Source organism: Sminthopsis crassicaudata, chromosome 3 (assembly GCF_048593235.1).
Source record: "Sminthopsis crassicaudata isolate SCR6 chromosome 3, ASM4859323v1, whole genome shotgun sequence".
Lineage (NCBI taxonomy): Eukaryota > Metazoa > Chordata > Mammalia > Dasyuromorphia > Dasyuridae > Sminthopsis > Sminthopsis crassicaudata.
In genome coordinates this window covers 166,832,183-166,851,895 of record NC_133619.1, presented here as the reverse complement: position 1 = coordinate 166,851,895, position 19,713 = coordinate 166,832,183, and the positions used below count along the sequence as shown (strand labels likewise).

The window sequence follows — 19,713 nt, the reverse complement described above, 5'->3', positions numbered from 1 at the left end:
AAGACAATTAAGCAGTGCAGTATTAACTCTATTTAAAAAGAGGTGTTTGGTGAAATGGAGACATTTGAGTTTCAAACCAACTAGACTGTAAAGGTAAAAGTATGTCAGTACTCTTATATAAGTCAGAATAAAAATTTTCACTTCATATTTTAATATAACTTGTTTTAAAATATATAGCTTTAGTTGAATTGAGGTTTAAAAATTCAAATCAAAACCTTATATTAGCCAACTAGCCTAGTTATTTAAAGATTTAAAAAAATATCTTCTCTAGTTATTATGTTCCACTTTTCATTAGAAATAAAATTTTCTAGCTATTTAAATGTCTCTGTACTCCAAAGTACAATTTTCCTTCACTGGAATAATACCTATTACCTTTGACCATTTATAGACAAATTTTAAAGTTGTCTCACATTTATGTTTTCAATAATTAAAACAAACAAAAGATGTCAGCATGGGAAGCAACTGTATAAGGCTAATCAGTCCAGTACAGAATTGTGTCATCAAGGAATAGTTAGGATGGAGGAAGGTAAGCAGAGGGTCCCAGAGTTGCCAGCATAATAAAGAGTAGTGTCTTTATAGGAGATCAATAGAAAGTATCTAGATGAAATCTGAAAGAAAAAAAGCTTGTCAATGCAAGTAGAAACCTAAAATTCACGAAGTCAGGCAGATCACAAGAGTGACACCAATATTCAGATCATAAAAGTGAGACATGCCAAGATAGTGCTGGATTTCTTCAATATAAATAACAAACATTAAATACCTAATATAATCAAAGCACTCTGGTTGGTACTGGAGGTATATATATATATATATATATATGTATATATGAAAAATAAAATGTCACACTTCCTGCTGGCAAAGATCCTTTAATTTTCTTTTGAAGGTTTCTCTTGAATTTTTTTTTAATTATTTGCCTTAAATAGGACCTGGTGACTGGCTGTGAGCTATCCCAAGAATAAAAGTGTATTCCATATATTATCTGATCCTAAAGTGGGGCAAAGATAGGAAAGCTATAACTATAATCGTATAATTATCTCTTCCATATCATGAGGATAAGAGGGCAGTTTCCTAGGGATTTAGAAAATCCATGTACAATTTTTGGCTTTCCTTTCATACCAGAGAAGATGCCTGAATTTTTCTTTTTTCTTTTTCTTTCATGGAGTGTTTACCTTATTATAAAATTCAGGTAAAATATAGGCTATACATAGGTCAATGTTAAGTAAAAGTACTGTATGAAAAAGAAATAAAAATAATGCAAAACGCTACAACAATTTCTTATGTCAAGTTATAATATATTGAAACTGATATATCAAAATCACAATAGAGAGAGTCATGATGTAGAAGTGCACTTTGCATTTATATTTATATTTATTGATTGATCTATCTATCCATCAAATCTGAATTTCTCCCTCCTGATTTCCTTTCTAAAATACAAATTCATATGACGAGATTAGGCAATTGTTTTTTGAACAGTGGTGTCCATTGTGAGGGAATTGCTCAAGTACAGGCTGAGTGAAGTCCCTACCTAAATTATGATTTGAATGCTAAGTCTGAATATGACTATTCATCATTTCACAAACAATTCTATCTTTTTTTGTGTTGTCTTAGTTCTTTAGTGGTTGAGAATATAATTGTAGAATCAGCACATATATAATATACCACAACATAATGATCCCAGTCACCTCTCCCAGGTAATTAGACCTCAGATACACAAAACCAAAAACAAATGAAAAATATAAAGGAAGTTTAGATAATTGGAATCATGTCTTAATATGATTAGTATATCTTATCTAATTTTTACTCCAATACACTCCTCAAACATCTATCTCTGTCATCTGGTTTGAAGAATAGATGAATGGTATTCTTTTTTTTTTTTTTTTTTTGAGGCTGGGGTTAAGTGACTTGCCCAGGGTCACACAGCTAGGAAGTGTTAAGTGTCTGAAACCAGATTTGAACTCTGGTCCTCCTGAATTCAAGGCTGGTGCTCTATCCACTGTGCCACCTAGCTGCCCCAGAGTGGCATTCTTTAATTCCTTAATTTTTTTCTTCCCTGACGCATCACTATAGGAAGAAGTCATTATTTTAATCTCAACTTTCCCCCCCCCAGTGGAATTAAGTGGTGAAGTTCATAGAGAATTGAGTCTAGAATGAAGGATACCTGAGTTCAAATATAGTTTCAAACATTACTTATGTCACCATGAGAAAGTCATTTAATCTCTTTATGACTCAATTTTCTCATCTATAAAATGAGGATGATAATTGCACCTACTTTGCAGGGTTATTGGAAGGATTAAATAAGATAATGATTTCAAAGAATTTACCATAGTATTTGGTACATTGTAAGCACTATAAATAGCGTTAGTTACTATTATTATTCTGATATAGAGTTACTATTCTTTGGCAACTTTTCAGCTTTTGTTGGAGTGTTGAACTCTTATGCTTATTTCTAGAAGTGATCTTGCCATTTTTTAGCCTTTTGACAAATATTTATTAAGTGTCTACTATGTAACAGACAGTGAATTAAGCACCATGGATATAAAGAAAGGCAAAAAAAAGATAGGCTTCACTTAGAGAAAGTTCTATTCAGGGAAGTTGGGGGCAAGACAAAATGTAAGTAACTGTGTAGGTAGAACTCACAAGATATATACAGACTATCTGGAAGAAAATTTCAAGGTAAAGGCACTTGCAGAATGTTGGGACTGGGAAAGGTGAAGATTGGGAAAGGAACTCTGGATAAATTCACATGAGTTAGCTCATAAAAGATGCTAGGGAAGCCAATAAATAGAAGTGAGAAGGGAAAACATACTAGGCATAAAGGAAAGTCATTGAAAAGTCATAGAACTGGGAGATGTGTGGAAGTGAGGAAGAAGGGGAGGTATGAAGAGGAGAGTAAAATATGAAGAGGTGAGAAGAGCAAAAATAAGGTATTAGGTTGTGAGAGACTTTAAATCCAGAGGATAATGTATTTGATTCTGGAAAATATAGAGAGCCATTGGAGTTTATTAACTGGAGATAGAGTAACTTAATCAGATCTGAAGTTTAGGAAAAATCATTTTGGCAAATGAGTGGAGTACATAGTACATTTCATTTTGCTTAAGTTCATGGAGGACTTTCCTGGCCTTTCTGAGAAAAGCTTGAGATGGAAGCATAACCAGTAGGCTATTGCAATAATCAAGAATGAATTGAGGAGACTATCTAAAGGGAAGGGTTTATCTGAGTAGAGAGAAGAGAAGATATATTAGTGATATTATGAAAGTATAAATGACAAGGTATGCATATGTGGAATGAATGCAAGAAAAAAGTTAATCTTTGAGAATATAGACATTGACATATTATTTTTAATTCTTGGACCTGTTGGATAGTTTGGGAATGCTGAAGCTATTTAGTATGGTAAGAAAATAAAGCTTTAATGCTATTAAATTGAGATTTATGACCCAGTGGGAAGGAAGACCTAATTTGGATTTACTGAGGTAAAGGAAATTTTTTTTCCTATAATACTGAAAAGACTATAACATTTTTGGTTGAATTTTCCTAAGGGACTCTCAGATGTGTTGCTTTCCTAATCTCCTGAATCTATTTTATAGGTCATTTTTTTCAATGAGATATTTAATATTTTTTAAAAATATTTTTAAATTGTTTTGTTTTTGTTTTGTTGTTTCTCAGTTTTTCATAAAGTCATTAGCTTCCATTTGCTCAATTTTAATTTTCAAAGAATTATTTTCCTCAGTGAGCTTTTCCCATTTGGGCCAATTTTGCTTTTTAAGATACATCACTCTCAATTGTCTTTGCAGCTTTTCCTCTGTCTCTCTTATTTGATTTTCAAAGTCCCTTTTGAGCTCTTTCCTGGCTTGAGCTCAGTTCTTATTTTTCTTGGAAGCTTTGGATGTAGAAGCTTTGACTTTATTATCTTCTTCTGAGTGTGTGTTTTGATCTTCCTTATCATTATAGTAACTTTCTATGGTCAGAATCTTTTTTCTCTTGACAACTTATTTTCTCAGTGTATTACTTGTAACTGTTGGTTAAAATAAGGCTCTCTTTCCCCTATCCCAAGCTGTTTTCAGAGACCCTTCTAGGAACTGATTACAAGCAGTCTTTTTCTTCCCTGGAATTGTGTGGAGTGTCCCTACTCCACCATGGCTGTAAGTTCTATTGTGCTAAAGCAATAATCTTTCCTCAATGTTAGTAGAATCCTCCTGTGATCTGAGGCCCCTGCAATCTGCTGCAAGCCACCAGCACCTACGTCTACTCCTCATTTGCTGATTTCCCAAAACCTTTCCACACATCTATCTTGCTGACCTTCCTAGTTGTCTTTGGTGTCTCTACGCTGAGAGGTCTGGAAACCTCATCACTGATTCAGAGGCCCAAATCTAGTTCCTGCTTTGTTGGCACTGGGACCAGGGCTGGGGCCTGGTCTGTGGCTGCGTGATTGTGGTCTGTACCAGGACTGCATGCTGGATTTGCACATTGGTGCCTCTGATCTTTTCTGTTCACCTTTTAAGTTGTCTTTGGCTGGCAAATATTCCACTCTGTCATCTTGTGGGTTCTGATGCTCTAAAATTTGTTTAGGCATTATTTAAAGTGGAGGAGATGTGGGCAAGTTCCCATCTTTACTCCTCCAACTTGGCTCCATCTCTTTATAAAGTGTATCCTTAAGAGGATAAGCACTGTATTAGAACTGAAGGGGTTAAGAGAAGGGTGTTAAAAATGCAAATACATAATTATAAAGATTTCATCTTGATAACCCTTAAACACTAAATTACTATGAATTATTAAAAGTATCCCTAGGAATTACTTATATTACTGAGGATTAGCCAGTGAAATCATGGCATTTATGAGCATGAGCACCATGTTTGGCTTGAAATTTTTTAAGGATTGTCTTCTGTATATTTCTTGAGTGGTGGAAAAATAAGCCTCTATTGGCTCCGACATAGAAATGAGCCTGTATAGAGAAATCCCACAGTGGCAAATTGCTCTTGTTTTTCCTGATATTGCACAAAGGAAAGATTGAGGTAATTTCTGCAGAATGAGTTGTCATGAGAACATGGCACAAAATGTGGCATGGTATTGCTTCTGTCAATTTTGTTTTTATTCTTTTTGCTTTTAGTTGAAGTTGTGTTATAAATGAAATGAACTGGGATTTGATATTGTAAGCTTCAAAAGGTCAGTTGATCAAAAAAGGGTTCAATATGTTTCTCCTTAAGTGTGTCAACAGTCAAATTTTAATAGGAATGGCCTGTATAGCTGTATGCCTCTGATAGCCATTATTTATCCTGCATTAAGAAGTCATCTTAGTTAAATTAATACTATGTAGCAAATGATTTCAGTTTGAACATATTCTCCCCACACATGGAAGTGGCAAACAGGAAAGTGTATTCCTTGATTCATTTGGGTTAGCTTGCATTTTGTTTGTTATTCATTTTAAGAAAATATAGGAGTTGCTGATCAGTAGTGATTGCTATTGGGGAAAATACATATGGATTCCATAGTGTCAGAATCATAATTAACTATTCTGAAATAACTTTAGAACCCTGTAAAGGAGTAGTAGTTAGCATTTCTTAGAGGAATGCAATTCATCAGTACAAGTGAGCATTAACATAAAGATCTTTAGAGTGAATACAAGGCAAAACTAAGACATTTAAGAATTATGATTTCATCCTTAGCTTGGGAATGATAAGCCATGAACAACTGGACACAGATGCCTAAATCAATCAGGAGAACTTTTCAAAAATGAATTAGAGGAGTGACTTGGAGTTATAGTTCAGGAGGTCCTTGAAAAACTGTAATTGAAAGATACAATTTAGTATACCTGAACAGTTATGAACTCTAGTTTGGACCCATCTCAGTATGAAGTGGGATATTTCTAATAAGTTGATAATAGCCAGAATTGTGGTATAGTTGAATATCTGAAATAGAAAAATTAGTTATGCATCTATTGCTATTATCTTCAGGGAACAGGTAATGGTTACAACAGTGCCTAAAGTTGCTGATAAAAGATTTTAGGCTGAGCTCAGTTTTATAGGAAGCCTTACAACTCTTTACGTTCTGCTAGAATGATTGCTGAGTAATACTAGAGAGGTAGAGTAAAAACAGAAGAATGATGGGTAGGAATTTTGCCTTAGTTTTTTGTATTTTCCTTTACAATAATCTCTAAAGAGAACTAGACTGATTTCTGATTGGAAAAACCTAAAAAAAGTCATTTATTCAATCTATGACAACTTAGAAAGATAAAAAGAGAGGGTTGTAGACAATGTAGACAATGAGGGGATAAGGTGAAAGGGAATCAGGAAATTAGGATAACAAAAGCAGTGTGGCAACAGGAGAAAGCAGTGGAAGCCATCAAAACCAAGGAGAAGAGAGCATTTCAATTATTTCAAATCTGGAGAATTTTATAACAGGCTAATTGTGACTGACTCATGCAGCAGTCTACAGAAATCCAACCACTCACAATGTAAAAGATCCACATGGAGTAAAGAATTTGTAGAATACAAACCAGGAAATCAATGAACAGATATCTATCTGGATCAAAATATTTTGGAACTATCAAAAACTTAAAGGACTTAAAACTGAACTGTGAAAATAACAGAAGCTCAGAAAAGACAAAAGCTTAAATCAGACAGGTCTGTCAAATAGAAATTGTTACGTTCTAACTAGGTGGGAAGTTGGTACTTGGCAATTCTCTAGCTCAGAGTTCACACCTTTAGTTCAAATCTTTAAAGGAGTTTACACCTTTGAAGGAATACTTTAAAGGAGCTTGCCCATTGGTCAGTAAGGAGTTCCTACAAGCCCCTGGAGTACCCATAAGCCCATTCTCTGGGAGGATATAAGGAGCCACTAAGGCTGCCTCCTGGGACGTTGAGTTTGGAAGGCAGTCTTGAAGGAGTCTGGAAGGGTGAGTCTAGACTGGGAGAAGAACTTCAGGGAAAACTCTCTTCAGCTGGTAAGTCGTGCTTCCAGTCCTTGTGATTTCTATCAGTCCAGCATTATTTTGGAGGCTGATTTAACTAATTGGTAATGAAGGAAGAAGGGAGCTTACAAAATCTCTTGTATCTTCTCCACCATCTTGGCTCCACCCCCAGAAATTTAAAAAAAAAAACAAAAAAACAGGAATGTTATTGACAAAATCTAAAACTTCCAAGTTTGAAAGCAATCAGAAAGAAACCATTTAAATACCATAGAGCCACCGTTAGGATAACAAAATATTTAGTAGCCATCACCGCTAAGGAATAAAGGGCTTAGAATATAGAATTGTTAGAATTGAAATAGAATTCCTAAAGGAAATTCAAGAAAACTGAATATAATTCTGCAAAGGAAAAAGTATAATGAAATAGAGGGGAAAAAGCAGAGCTAAATAGATTTGACATTCAAACCCAAGACTCAGAAAAAGCATCCAAAGTTGATAATGAGTGAGAAATCATAAGGAACTGAAGAACTTTAAACTGTTTACAAGAAGTAAATAGTTTAAAAGAAGATGATACATATAACACCTTAAATTTTAAAAAACAGAAAGATGCACTCAATTACAATAAGAAAATCTCATGTTTCAGATGGCGTAAAAAAATGCAGGGGTATCTAGCAATCATGATCTTAGAAAAAGCAAAAGCAAAAATAAACACAAATCAGCATCTCTATATAGTATCAACAAAACACACCTAGAAGAGATAGAAAGAGAACTTTCATTTAAAATAAAATGGTATAAAATATTTAGCAATCTACCTACCAGGATGATTAATGTTAGAGCTTATCGGACATAGTAACCTATACAGAGTTCACAAATGAACTATAACACTTGGAACTTAGGTAGCACTATTGCACTGAGAAAGAGTAGGCTTGGGTTCAAATACTGCTTAGAAACTTAAAAGTTTTGTGGTAGTGAGCAAGTTTTTTGAGCTCTCTCAGCTTCATTTTCAGCATTTGTTAGGTGCAAATAGCATATACTCCCCAAAGCTGTTGTGAGAAACAATTGATATGATATATTTAAGGTGATTTACAGAACTTAAAGAACTGTATAGATTTTAACTATAATAATTATCATTATTATGAGTCAAAATGATATCACCTAATAGCATTTCTTAACTTGTATTCCATAAACTTGATTATTTGAATTTTTATACTTCTACTTCATATTTTATTTGATAACCATATTATATTTTAATACAATTGTTTTCTCTGTTATCTAATGTATTTTATTTGGGGCATTCAGAATATTTTGAGAAGTCTAATGACTTCATTTAATTGTCAAAGTTCTGGATGATCCATAGCACAAAAAATGGTTAAGGAGTCTTCCCCAAAATATCTTTACATATGCGACATACAGATCATCATATGCATGCTAATTTTTGTGTAATGTTAGAATCTTTGAGACTGGGGAGAGAGAACACATAGATATGGGCTCGAGATTAGTTTTGATTATGTAAATAAATGGAATCTTAATCAAATTTAGGGATAAAATAATGATGGAATAATATACTACTCTTTTAATTGCACATAATTTTTATGTAGCAAGTAAGCATTTTGCCTTATCATGATTTAAAGATGGAAGAGAATACTAAAAGTTTAACCAACTACATATAAGCTCAAAAGTTTTTTACAATATTGTTCTAAAGATGGTCACTATATTTGCCCAGTATCAGACTAGCTACACTTAACAAGACTCATTTCCAATGTGGTCCAAGGGAATGTAGTTTTTTGTTGTTGTTGCTGTTGTTTTGTTTTTTTAACTTAGTGAACTTGAAAACTGGTTATAAAGTTGTAAGGTAGTCATGATCTCTGTCAGTGAATGGGAATTTTAATTCAAATGAAAGCAAATATCATTGAAATACTGAAAGATAGTAATAGTATGAGAATATCCATATTGAGCACCTAGGCTAGAAATAAAGTTAATCTTCTATCTAATAAGGCAATCCATAGCATTTATGCTCTTAATAATAGCATTTATGAAGCATCTATTATATGTCAGACACTTCTAAGTACTATGGATACAAAGAAAAGCAAAAGATATTATCTGCTCTCAAAGAACTTATTCCAATGGGAAGACAACATGTAAAGAACTATCTACAAATAATATAGAGAGAGCTTTCCAGACATAAGAATAGTGAATACAAAGGCACAAAGATGGGAGATAGAACATGTGAGTCTTGAAGGAAATAAATAGGCTTATGTAGCTGGATCATGAAATATATGGAAGGGATGGTCATTAACAAATATATATGCATATAGTATATATGTATAGCTGTGTATATACATATACATACACACATATATCATAAGCAAATGGAAGAGTATTAAAAATATACCCATCTATGGGGAATTCCATTACCATTTTTATCCTGAACTGAGTATACTCTATGATAATAGGACATACTTTTGAAATTGTATCATTGGTTTCAATAATAATAACATGTTTTTTTAAAAAATACTTATACGTTCTGGGGTTTTGTTTCTTATATATATCATGATAAGCTCTTTAACATCCTGAAAATTATTTAACTTTCATGATTAATTTCCTTATAGTTCACCTAACCCAGTTGTTTTGAAATTTATTTTCCTTTCAGTGTCATTTTTATTTCCCCATATAACACACTTAAGAATTGTGGTGGTCTTATTGTTAATGATTGAGAAAAGTTCGTTGTAATAGTATTAAAACACTTGTCCATTTAAAAAAAAAATTTTTCTACCTTGGATTTTCATTCTTAAATATTTTTGAGGTAATCTCATTTATTTGGGTTTTTCTTCAAGCTTTCTATAAACCTCAATTTTTTCCCCCAAAACTTTTTATTATTTAATGGGACTGTACTTACAATTCCTCATCATCCTATTCTATCTGTTTTGCAAGCTAGTTTATATTAAAAATTAGTATTTCCCCTGATTAACTCTATATATCTCTTTGTCGTAAGGAATTCAAGTGTTTATTGGCCAAGGTAATTGCTAGGTCTTATTTTTTTCCTTGTGTTTAATTTTTATCAATTAATTTCTGTAAGAATAGTAATAGGAATGTGTCAAAAAAAATGTCAAAAATGATTCTTGATCCATTTCTTATTTTTACCATCAAAAGATTATTTAAATGTGACACATTTGATTTGTTTTAATTTTGTAACATAGCTTCTTATTTTTATTCTTTCTTCTATATAATTAATGGTTTTGACCTTTGATTTGGCAAACTGATAATCTGAGCTTCCCAACCTCTGACTTTTTTTAGGTCTCCCTAAGGTCTCTTATGCCATGATGCCTTTCAGAGTATTCCTGCATTTTAATGCCTTCTTTCTGAAATTAACTCCAATTTATCTTATTTACCACTTGTTTGTACATAGTGGTCTGAATGTCAACTCCTTCATTAGATCCTTGAGAGTGAAGACTTTGCTTGTTTGTTTTTGCCTTTATGATCTCAGATTTAGCTTAGTGCTTGGAACTTAGTGAATTCTTATAGCTGTTTAACTTATCTTACTTTATACAAACAGTTGACTCAGAAATAATTCCCATATAAGTAATCAATTCTTTTATGTGGAAGATATTATCAAGTTATGAGTGTTTGTATGAGCCTTCATAAAATGACTAGTCCCTCCTTATTCTAAATAAAATATCTACAAGAGACATGAATGAGATTTGTATGTAGCCTATAAGAGGTTATTTTTCATTTCTTATGCATTATTCATGTTTTCCAACATCATTTTTTGCTATGCCCATATTTTCATCGAAGTCTCAAGAATTCACTGAATAAATTGGGAGAGATTCATGAAGTTTTGTGGAATTTCTCTACTTTCTCAATTTTATTGCAACTGCTATTATAAAATGTATTTTACTTCATGATAATTCATAAATGCCCATCATAAGCAATGCAATATGTTTTGTAAGCATAGTAAGATTAACTTTGTCAACTTTGTATTTACTCTTCTAAGCAGAAGCAACCTATAAACCTATAAAATATCCTTCCATTTATATGGGAACTTATTTTTTTACATTCTGTTTTCATTTGTAATAAGAATATCAAGATTTCATTCAGTTCCTCCATAATATGCCCACCTTCTGCTCACCAAACTATCATTTCATATTTAGAACAGAAAGAGTTAAATCAATGTTTATTATGTTGTAAGTAAGCTTCTTAGGATGGCTGACCCATTTTTTTTTTTTTTTTCTTGTTACTCTGCCATCATTACTAGAGAAAAAGGTCTGAACTTAGGACCATTTATTTATTTTACTTTGTTCTATGGGTTGCCATGGCCTAAGAATTTATCATCAGGTAGTCAGTCGACTGGCAATAAGTTTCTCTTGACTTAGCTCAGTAAGTCTTTAAAAAGTAGAAACATTCTGTTGCTAGGATTGCCGGAAAAGCCTCTCCAGCATCGGAGAGTTTGTATTCCTTTAATAAACTCTTTCAAAATGCAGGCTCACTACCATGGCATAATAATGTATCAGTGTCAGAAATTGGAGCAGTATATTAGATGAGCATCTTTAAGGCTGATTTAGTCAGATTACACTTCTGGATTAAAAGCTTATAAGCATTGTTATTTTTCATATTAGTTAATTCTAATTAATGAACAAATCTTTCCAAAATACAGAATTTGAGAGTAAAGCTCTGGGAGAGGAAATAATATAATAATAACAATAATTATAATATTGATAATAACTGAAATTAATAGAGTGCTTTAAAATTTAAAAAACACTTGGCACAAATTTATACTATTACTGTGAATTAGACAATATGAATGGACTACATGGTGCATTGGAAAGAGCACCAGGTTTGGAGTCAGGAAGACCTGTGTTGCTTAATATCATTTTTCTCAGTTTCCTCAGCTGTAAAATGAACTAGAGAGAAGGAAATGGCAAACCAATCCAGTATCCTTGCCAAAAAAACCTTCAAAGGGATCATGAAGAGTCAAACATGAGTGAAATAAATGAACAATAACATTCAATATAAGTATTATTAGCATCCATAATTTATCTGTTAAACAGTTCTAAGACTCAGAGAACTTAAGTGATATTCCTTTTATCACATATTAATGCTTAGCATTAGGACTAAAACTTTCTAAGTTCAAGATAAGAATTTTTTCTATTATGTCCAATGGCCTGTCTCAGAAATAGAACAGAGCTGGATTTTAGAATCAAGAACTTTAGAAATAAGAAAAGAGATATAAAGGGCCAGGAATGAATATCTGAAAATGAGAAAATTGTGTATCATCATTAGTTGTTTTAAAAATGTAAATCAGGGGCAGCTAGGTGGTGCAGTGGATAGAGCACTAGCCCTGAAGTCAGGAGGATCTAAGTTCAAATCAGGCATCAGACACTTAACACTTCCTAGCAGAGTAACCCTGAGCAAGTCTTTTAGCCCCAATTGCATCAAATATTTACTTCTTTATTATTAACATATTCAGTAAAGAATAGGGGAGATCAATTAGTAAATGGTGATTGGAGCGTTGGGATAGGGTATGTGGTGCCACACTTCTCTTTTAATGTACTGACCCAGTTTCCCTAATTGTCCTATTCAGTTACTCTGCCTCAGGTTATAACTATTCCCTCTTAATATTAGGATAAAGGTCTTATATTATAGACCTTAGGCTATACTTATTCCCTCTTAATGTTTGATGGGATAAAGGTCTTTATCCATTTTAGACATCATTAGAATATTAGGAGCTTCTCCAATACCTCCCTCCTTTATGCCTGCCTCCATTATGTCACCCTCATCCTGGGTTCCTCCCCCCCATTAGGTCATCCCCATCCTGGTACCTCCTGAATTATGTCATTGTTCTTGTTACCCTAGAAAAGAATGCTGTATCTGATATTCGGTACTAGATTCTTTGAGATGATAGTCTCCTTCAGCCCTGGGACCAAACCATGGATCCATTTGGTCCCAGTAAATCTCTCCCGTTTAATAAATTATTGAATTGTTCTCTAATCTCTATCTTGCTCAGTTTTTCCGGCACTACACATACCAAGAAGTCAGAATTCAGTAAATAAGACTGAAAGAATAATTATGTAAATTACGATTTAAACAAATAATTTTAAAAATACATTAATAGTGTGGATATTATGGAATCAGGGATGTCCAAGACATAATAATTTTTAAGGGAATGGATTTGAAACATAAACAAACAAAAAGTTTATGGAAAACAATACCCTGTCCACAAGGTCATCTAAAATTTCTGGAAGAAGTAAATTGATGTATTTTTAAAATAATTGTATATGGAAAAAAAAAATAGAAATGAGAGTTCTAGATGGATAATTTGGAAGAACAATTAAAAGCTTGGTAGAAGAATCCATAGCTCTTTACTAGAGTAAGTAAAATTAAGAGGGATCAAATATCAAAATAAAAGTCCATTGATGAGGTCCTGAGTAACTAGGTGGGGTTAGCAGAGGAAGCCTGAAGAACTGATAAGATTATAATATTCCCTGAGGCAAGCAGGAAAGAGCACTGATGGAGATCAGTCTTATTTTCTTATATTTCATTTTCTCTCCTATTTTTCATTCTTTTTATTCTGTTTTATATTTCTTGGTTTCACAGCTTCACTGATTTCTCTTTGCCTTATTCTAATTTTCAAAGAGTTATTTTCATCTTTAATATTCTGTATTTCCTTTTTTAGTTGGAATATTATGAAAAAAACACAGATCTGGAAAATAGATCAAGAAGAGAAAATATAAGAATAATTGCACTACATGAAAGCTGTGACCAAAAAATAATAATAATAATAATAAAAAGAACCTTGACCTAATAATGCAAGAAATAATCCAAGAAAATTGTCCTGGAGTGAAAAGTAGGAACAAGAAAAAATCCATCGATTACCACCTCAAAGACATCCTTTGTGGAAAACACATAGAAACATTATTGCTAAGTTTCAAAACTCCCAGACAGAGAGATTTTACAAGAAATAAGAAAAAAGCAATTCAAATATGCTGAAGCTACAATAATCATATACTCTGCCAATAAAAAGAACTAAGTCTGTGGACAAAAATATCATATCCAATAAAATTACCTGTAATATTCAATGAAAAAAAAATTAGACATTCAATAAACTTGCAGATTTTCAGAACTTCCTAGCAGTTAAACCAGAATTCAGTGGAAAATTTACTATATAAAAGCCAATATCCAAGATTAGTTTTAAGGAACTTAACATGTATAAACTATTTATGATTTTTACATGGAAATATATATCATACATTTATGTTTGACATCAGGAATTGGGTAGCTCAAAAGAAAGATTTGTACAAATGGTTCAGAGGAAGAATAGGTTTACATATGGGTAAATATGAATATGTATACATAGATATATACATACATATATACATATGTGTGTGTTTATGAGTATATAAAGTATATAAAGATATATATATATATGCATGTTGCTCTATGTATGTATGTTTACAAATACATGTAGATGTGTGTCAGTCTATGGATGGATGTGAATGTATATGCACGTGTGTATGTGTGTATTTATTAAATATGTGTTTAAGCGACAGCTTTCTTGAGAGGTGAGGGATGAAAAGGAAAAAAAAAAGAACAAAGAAAAAAGTACACAGCAGAGAACAAAAGAACAATTTTCAAAGAAGTAAAGAAAAGGTGAACATCATGAATATAATTTATTTTACTATTATATAGCTTTTCTTGAATTGGAAATTCATTGTTATATTTGGGCACATGACAATATTCTGTTGTTCCTTCTTTGTTCTGTTTTTCTTTTTTCTATTAAATTAAAAATAAATAATTCTCTAGGTTAAAAAAGAAACATTTGGAAAAAAAATAAAATAGTAATTATAAGTGAGCAAATGTTATGCCATAGTCTCCTTGAAGTCGTCCTATGTGTATTGTTTGATGGGGTAAAGGTCTTATATCTTTAGGCTATAATCATTCCTTCTTAATGTTTGATGGGATAAAGGTCTATCCATTTTAAACACCATTAGAATATCAAGAGCCTTCATTATGCCATCCTAGGTGTCTCCTTTCATTAGGTCATCCTCATTAGAAGTACCTCCCCCATTATATCATTGTTCTTGTTACCCTATAAAAGTCTTGTATCTGACATTCACTGCTGAATACTTTTGAGATGAGAGTCTGATACAGTCAATTGATTTACTCTCCAATAAATTAATAATCAAATTGTTCTCTAATCTCTATCTTGCCTCAGTTTCTCCAGCATTACATTTTGAAAGCCCCAGACCTTTATCCCATCAAACATTAAGAGGGAATGATTATAGCCTGGGGTTTTTGGGGCAGAGTAACTGAGATAGGATGACTTCAAGGAGACTATGGCATAATACTATAAGAAGAGACATCACAAAAATGAAATGTTTATGTTTTAATAGAAATATATGATACAAGTGTCCTCTTAGCACTCGAATTTTATCACAGAGGGAGTGAAAGAAGATGGAAGGCTTGGGAATGCTTTGTTTTGTTTGTATGATCTTAAAACAAGAAAGGAAATGGAATTTAAAAGGAATACAATAGAGAATAAAGGAATGTGAAATATGAGGGAACAGTATCTCACATAACTAGGACTGATGGTTAGAAGAATACACAAACAAGGAGGAAAAAACGAGGAGAGCAGTGATCATTTGAATTTTATTTTCAGTCTAAAAGGCTAAAGCCAGTTTGAAATGGAAAATAGAGGATATAGTTGTTAGAATAAATAAAGAAAGAAAGAATGCAACTCCATCACAAAACTCTTTGGTTTGGGACTTTCTTTTCAATAGTAGAGATGATTACCCTTCCTTGCATAATGGGTGATGCAGAATTGGTGAGAATGGAAGAGCTCCAGATTTCTTCAGTATTCTTCAAGTCTTAACTTTTCTTTGGGCATTTTTGACTTCTACTTTACATAGGGAATGTGGAACAGGTCAATGATACTTCACATTGCTGATGCAAAAGAATCTGAGAAGACATAAGAAGAGCTAGAAATTTCATCATGACTCTGTTCCATTTAACTACAGGGAATTTTTTTTTTGGGGGGGAGGAGCAAGGATGTTCCTCTTGGGTAAGATCTGGGATTCTTTATCTCTCTCTTGTTTGAGCTAGTTACTTACTATCAAAAGGAGAGGTCCTTCACTTTGCATTATCTGATAAATATCCTCCATGTTTATCTTTTCTGATTTCTCTTTGGTTAACAATGTGCATATATGTTTTTTTTTAATTGCTATATGTGTGCTCATTGTGAACCTGGTATTTTCTGGGAAGCTGCTCTTTCTTTCCCCCAATATTGGGAAAACTGAATCTTATTCCCAGAACTAAAAAGATTAAGAGGATCAGATAGATATAATTTTAATCTAGACTCTCCTCTCTTTGGTAAGAACAGGATGACTTTTGGCCTACTTTCTTGATCTTACTCTGCAGGAATGAAAATCTCCCTTAGAGAAAGGTGAAGGAAGAATAGGTTTGTTATATTGATTCTGCCTCCCTTCAAGCCACATTTTGTGCTATTGCTTTTGTGGAACCCTGGACCAGACATGGATCCTCATTACACATGAACTTCTCTATACAAACTAATCGAGGGTGAAATTTAGAGAAGTTTTTGTTGTTTCTTTTTGTTTGATTTTTAAATAAAGCAGAAGAACCTGTGATTAAGGAGTGCAAAAAGAGGAGAAAAAATGGAAACAGCCATTCCCTAATTGATAAACAGGGAATATAAACAGGAAGAAACTTAAATTATATACAATCATATGAAAAATATTCCATGTCACTAATGGTTAAAGAAATGCAAATTAAAGTAACTTTTAGGTTCCATCTTACACCCATCAGATTGGTCATCTTTAAAAAACAAAACAAAACAAAACAAAACAAAACAAAACAAAACAAAACAAAACAAAACAAAACAACAAATGAGAGAGAATCTGTGTGGAAACAGGTGCATAAACATAGTGTACCCATTTGTAATATTCTTCTCTAAAATGTAATGTTCTCTAGTAGCAGATTTCTTGGGGGGCTTCTGGGAGCAGCTTTCATTTCAGTTCAATTAATCACCCCAAATGCAGCCAGGTATTAAAGTCTAAATCCTTTATTGTCTCCTTCAAAGTCTTGCCTCCTTCACTTGGGGCTCGGCTAGTTTTCTGGAGGCCTTCCGAATCTTGATTTCAGTGTTCTCCACAGGACAACCTGTCACCACTTCTCTGTCTTCCTTCGTTCTGCCCGACTGCCTGCTCTGTCTTCTGAATCTCCTCGAATGAATCCTGGTTTCTGAATTTCCTGGACTCCAAAAGGTTTCTGCTTCAGTCTCCAGCCACAACAAAAGTGGAAGATGGAATGAATCTGTCTCAGTCTCAGAAAGCTTATAGTGGGCTTGTCCTTTCTGGCCCTTAGAGCTCCTCCTTATATGTTCCACACCGAGTATACACCAATCATTATATCACTAGGAAACCATTATTTGTTGTAGGATTAAATCAATGCTAGATTTAACCCCTATCTCCTCAATTCCACTTAGTATCTTGTTTCAAGTTCTGGTCCATAACATCTTCTTAGGATCAGATCAATTCTACTGACCCATGCTAAATTAGATAATTATTGTCTCTATCAATTCCACTGACTTAGTACCTTGTAAGAATCCTAACACCCATGAACTTTTCAGACATACCAGTAATCATTTTGGATCTTTATCATATATGAAAGTGTACATATCTTTTTTACATTGATAATAACATTAGGCCAATTCCTAAAGAGATCAAACAGGACTCATTTGTGCAGAAATATTTATATTTTCCAAAGAACTGTAAAGGTATGAGACATCCATAAACTGGGAAGTGTCTGGATAAATTATAGTATATAATATATAAATTTAATAGAATATATTCAATCTGGTAACAAATGCTGAAACAGACAATTTTAGAGAAAATCATAAACAATTTTAAGAAGTTATACAGAATTAAGTATGAACCATGAGACCAACATTGTAAAGAGAAACAATTTTGAAAGATGTAAGAACTCTAAACCTTGTTATGACCAAACATAATTTCAGAGAATCAAGTTATATATTTCCTGATAGAAAAGAAATGGATTTAGGGTACTTAGGAAGCCATATATTTTTTGGATATAGACAATGGAAGAACTTATTTTGCTAGACTATATATATGTTATAAGGATTTAGTTTTCCTTTTCTTTTCTTTTCCTTTTTAAACACTGGTATAGGGAATTTATGAGGGAAAGAAAATACAATTTTGTTTATAAATATTAAAAATTAATTTAATTTAATTTAAAAGAAGAAACAAAGTCAATATGTTCTATAAACTTCTGCAAAGTAAATCCTACTTAAATATTAAAAGGGTGATGATAAGAGAATATGCATTATAGTATCTCTAGTGGGCACTGTGTTAAGCACTTTTTATAAATATTATCTCATTTGATTCTTTTAACAATTCTGCAGGGTTATTTATATATATATATATATATATATATATATATAATTGAGGAAATTGGGGCAAACAGAGATTAAATAACTGCCCAGCATCACATAGCTACTAAGAATTTAAGGTTGAATTTGAACTTAGATAATCTCTTTCTGACTCCAGGTCCAGTGCTATATCCTTTGCAATGCTAACAGTCTTATTGTCCATGATATGATGTGTCAACTGACACTAGGAATATTTTTCAAAAGACTTTACTTTTCTTCATGAACTTCAGATCACTGCCCCTACCTTCAAGTTCTTAAACCTATATTTTTTGGTATTTAGTTCCCTTGATTCTCCTTTTATCTAGGTTTGTATATTGGTCAATAAAGTTAATCCCCAATATCACAACTCTATAGATGATGCAATTTTTTTTTTTATTGTGTGGAATATTTCTTTTTTTTTTTTAAGTCTTCAAGTTTTTTATAATTAAATATTCAATAAATTAAGAATTTTTGGCATATTTTATAAATTTTTCAAATTTGATATTCTCTAAAAGAAAGTTAATAAAATTTGGTATACTCATACAATGAATTTACATTCACAATTTATAAAATAATTTTAAATTATTTTTAGCAAAGTAATTTTTTTAAAATCATATAAATTAGATATTGTAGAGGAAGGAGGAAAACAGGGTAGATCATGATTGGATGATTTTAAAAATGCCTAACATTGCTTTCACTAAAAATGGAAAATTCAACCAAATCAGGTAAAGCAATATGGATATTTTTTTCCCTGTGATGTTCTATAATCTTTAATTAGCTAATGGTTAAAGTTTATTAACAATTGTGGCAAATGTGTAGCTTGCCTTCCAGGTATTAACATCAAAATCCAATTCTTCTGCCAATTCTAGAAGGTATTCAGATTTTAGGAAGATTGGATTGTGGATTACAACATTCTTAGGATCTAGATGATTTTCTCCACAAGAATATTTATTTACGCTTAAAACTGGTTTAGTCACTTTTATTTATAATACAGCAAAAATATATTTTTGATCATTTTTATTCAGTAATTCCAGAAAGGTATATCCTACATGATGCCAAACACCTGGATGAAAATGGAAAATTTCAACCAACCATCTAGCATCTATTGTGATGTTAAACATCTAGATATTTAAAAACAACTAAATGATGGACTGAATTCTTCAGTTTTCATGCAGATATTAGTATTATATATACTTGAACTCTGATAGTTCACATTCAATAAATAAATATAATATTAAGAAAGTATATGGTTTAATCCACTAATGAAAATAAGAATGTCTTTTAACATATAGTTCATAAAATCTAGCCACAATTATTGTCTGATAAATAAGGAAATTAAGTATGTTTTAAAATTCTTTGAAAATAAATGAAAGTG

The 19,713-nt window shown here is 32.3% G+C and overlaps 1 protein-coding gene across 9 annotated transcripts in view; it reads right to left on the bottom strand.

Moving 5' to 3' along the window:
• The window catches only part of MYO16 (myosin XVI), an 899,069-nt gene that overhangs the window by 243,076 nt on the left and 636,280 nt on the right, over positions 1 to 19,713 (bottom strand). The gene's annotated exons all lie outside the window — the stretch shown is intronic.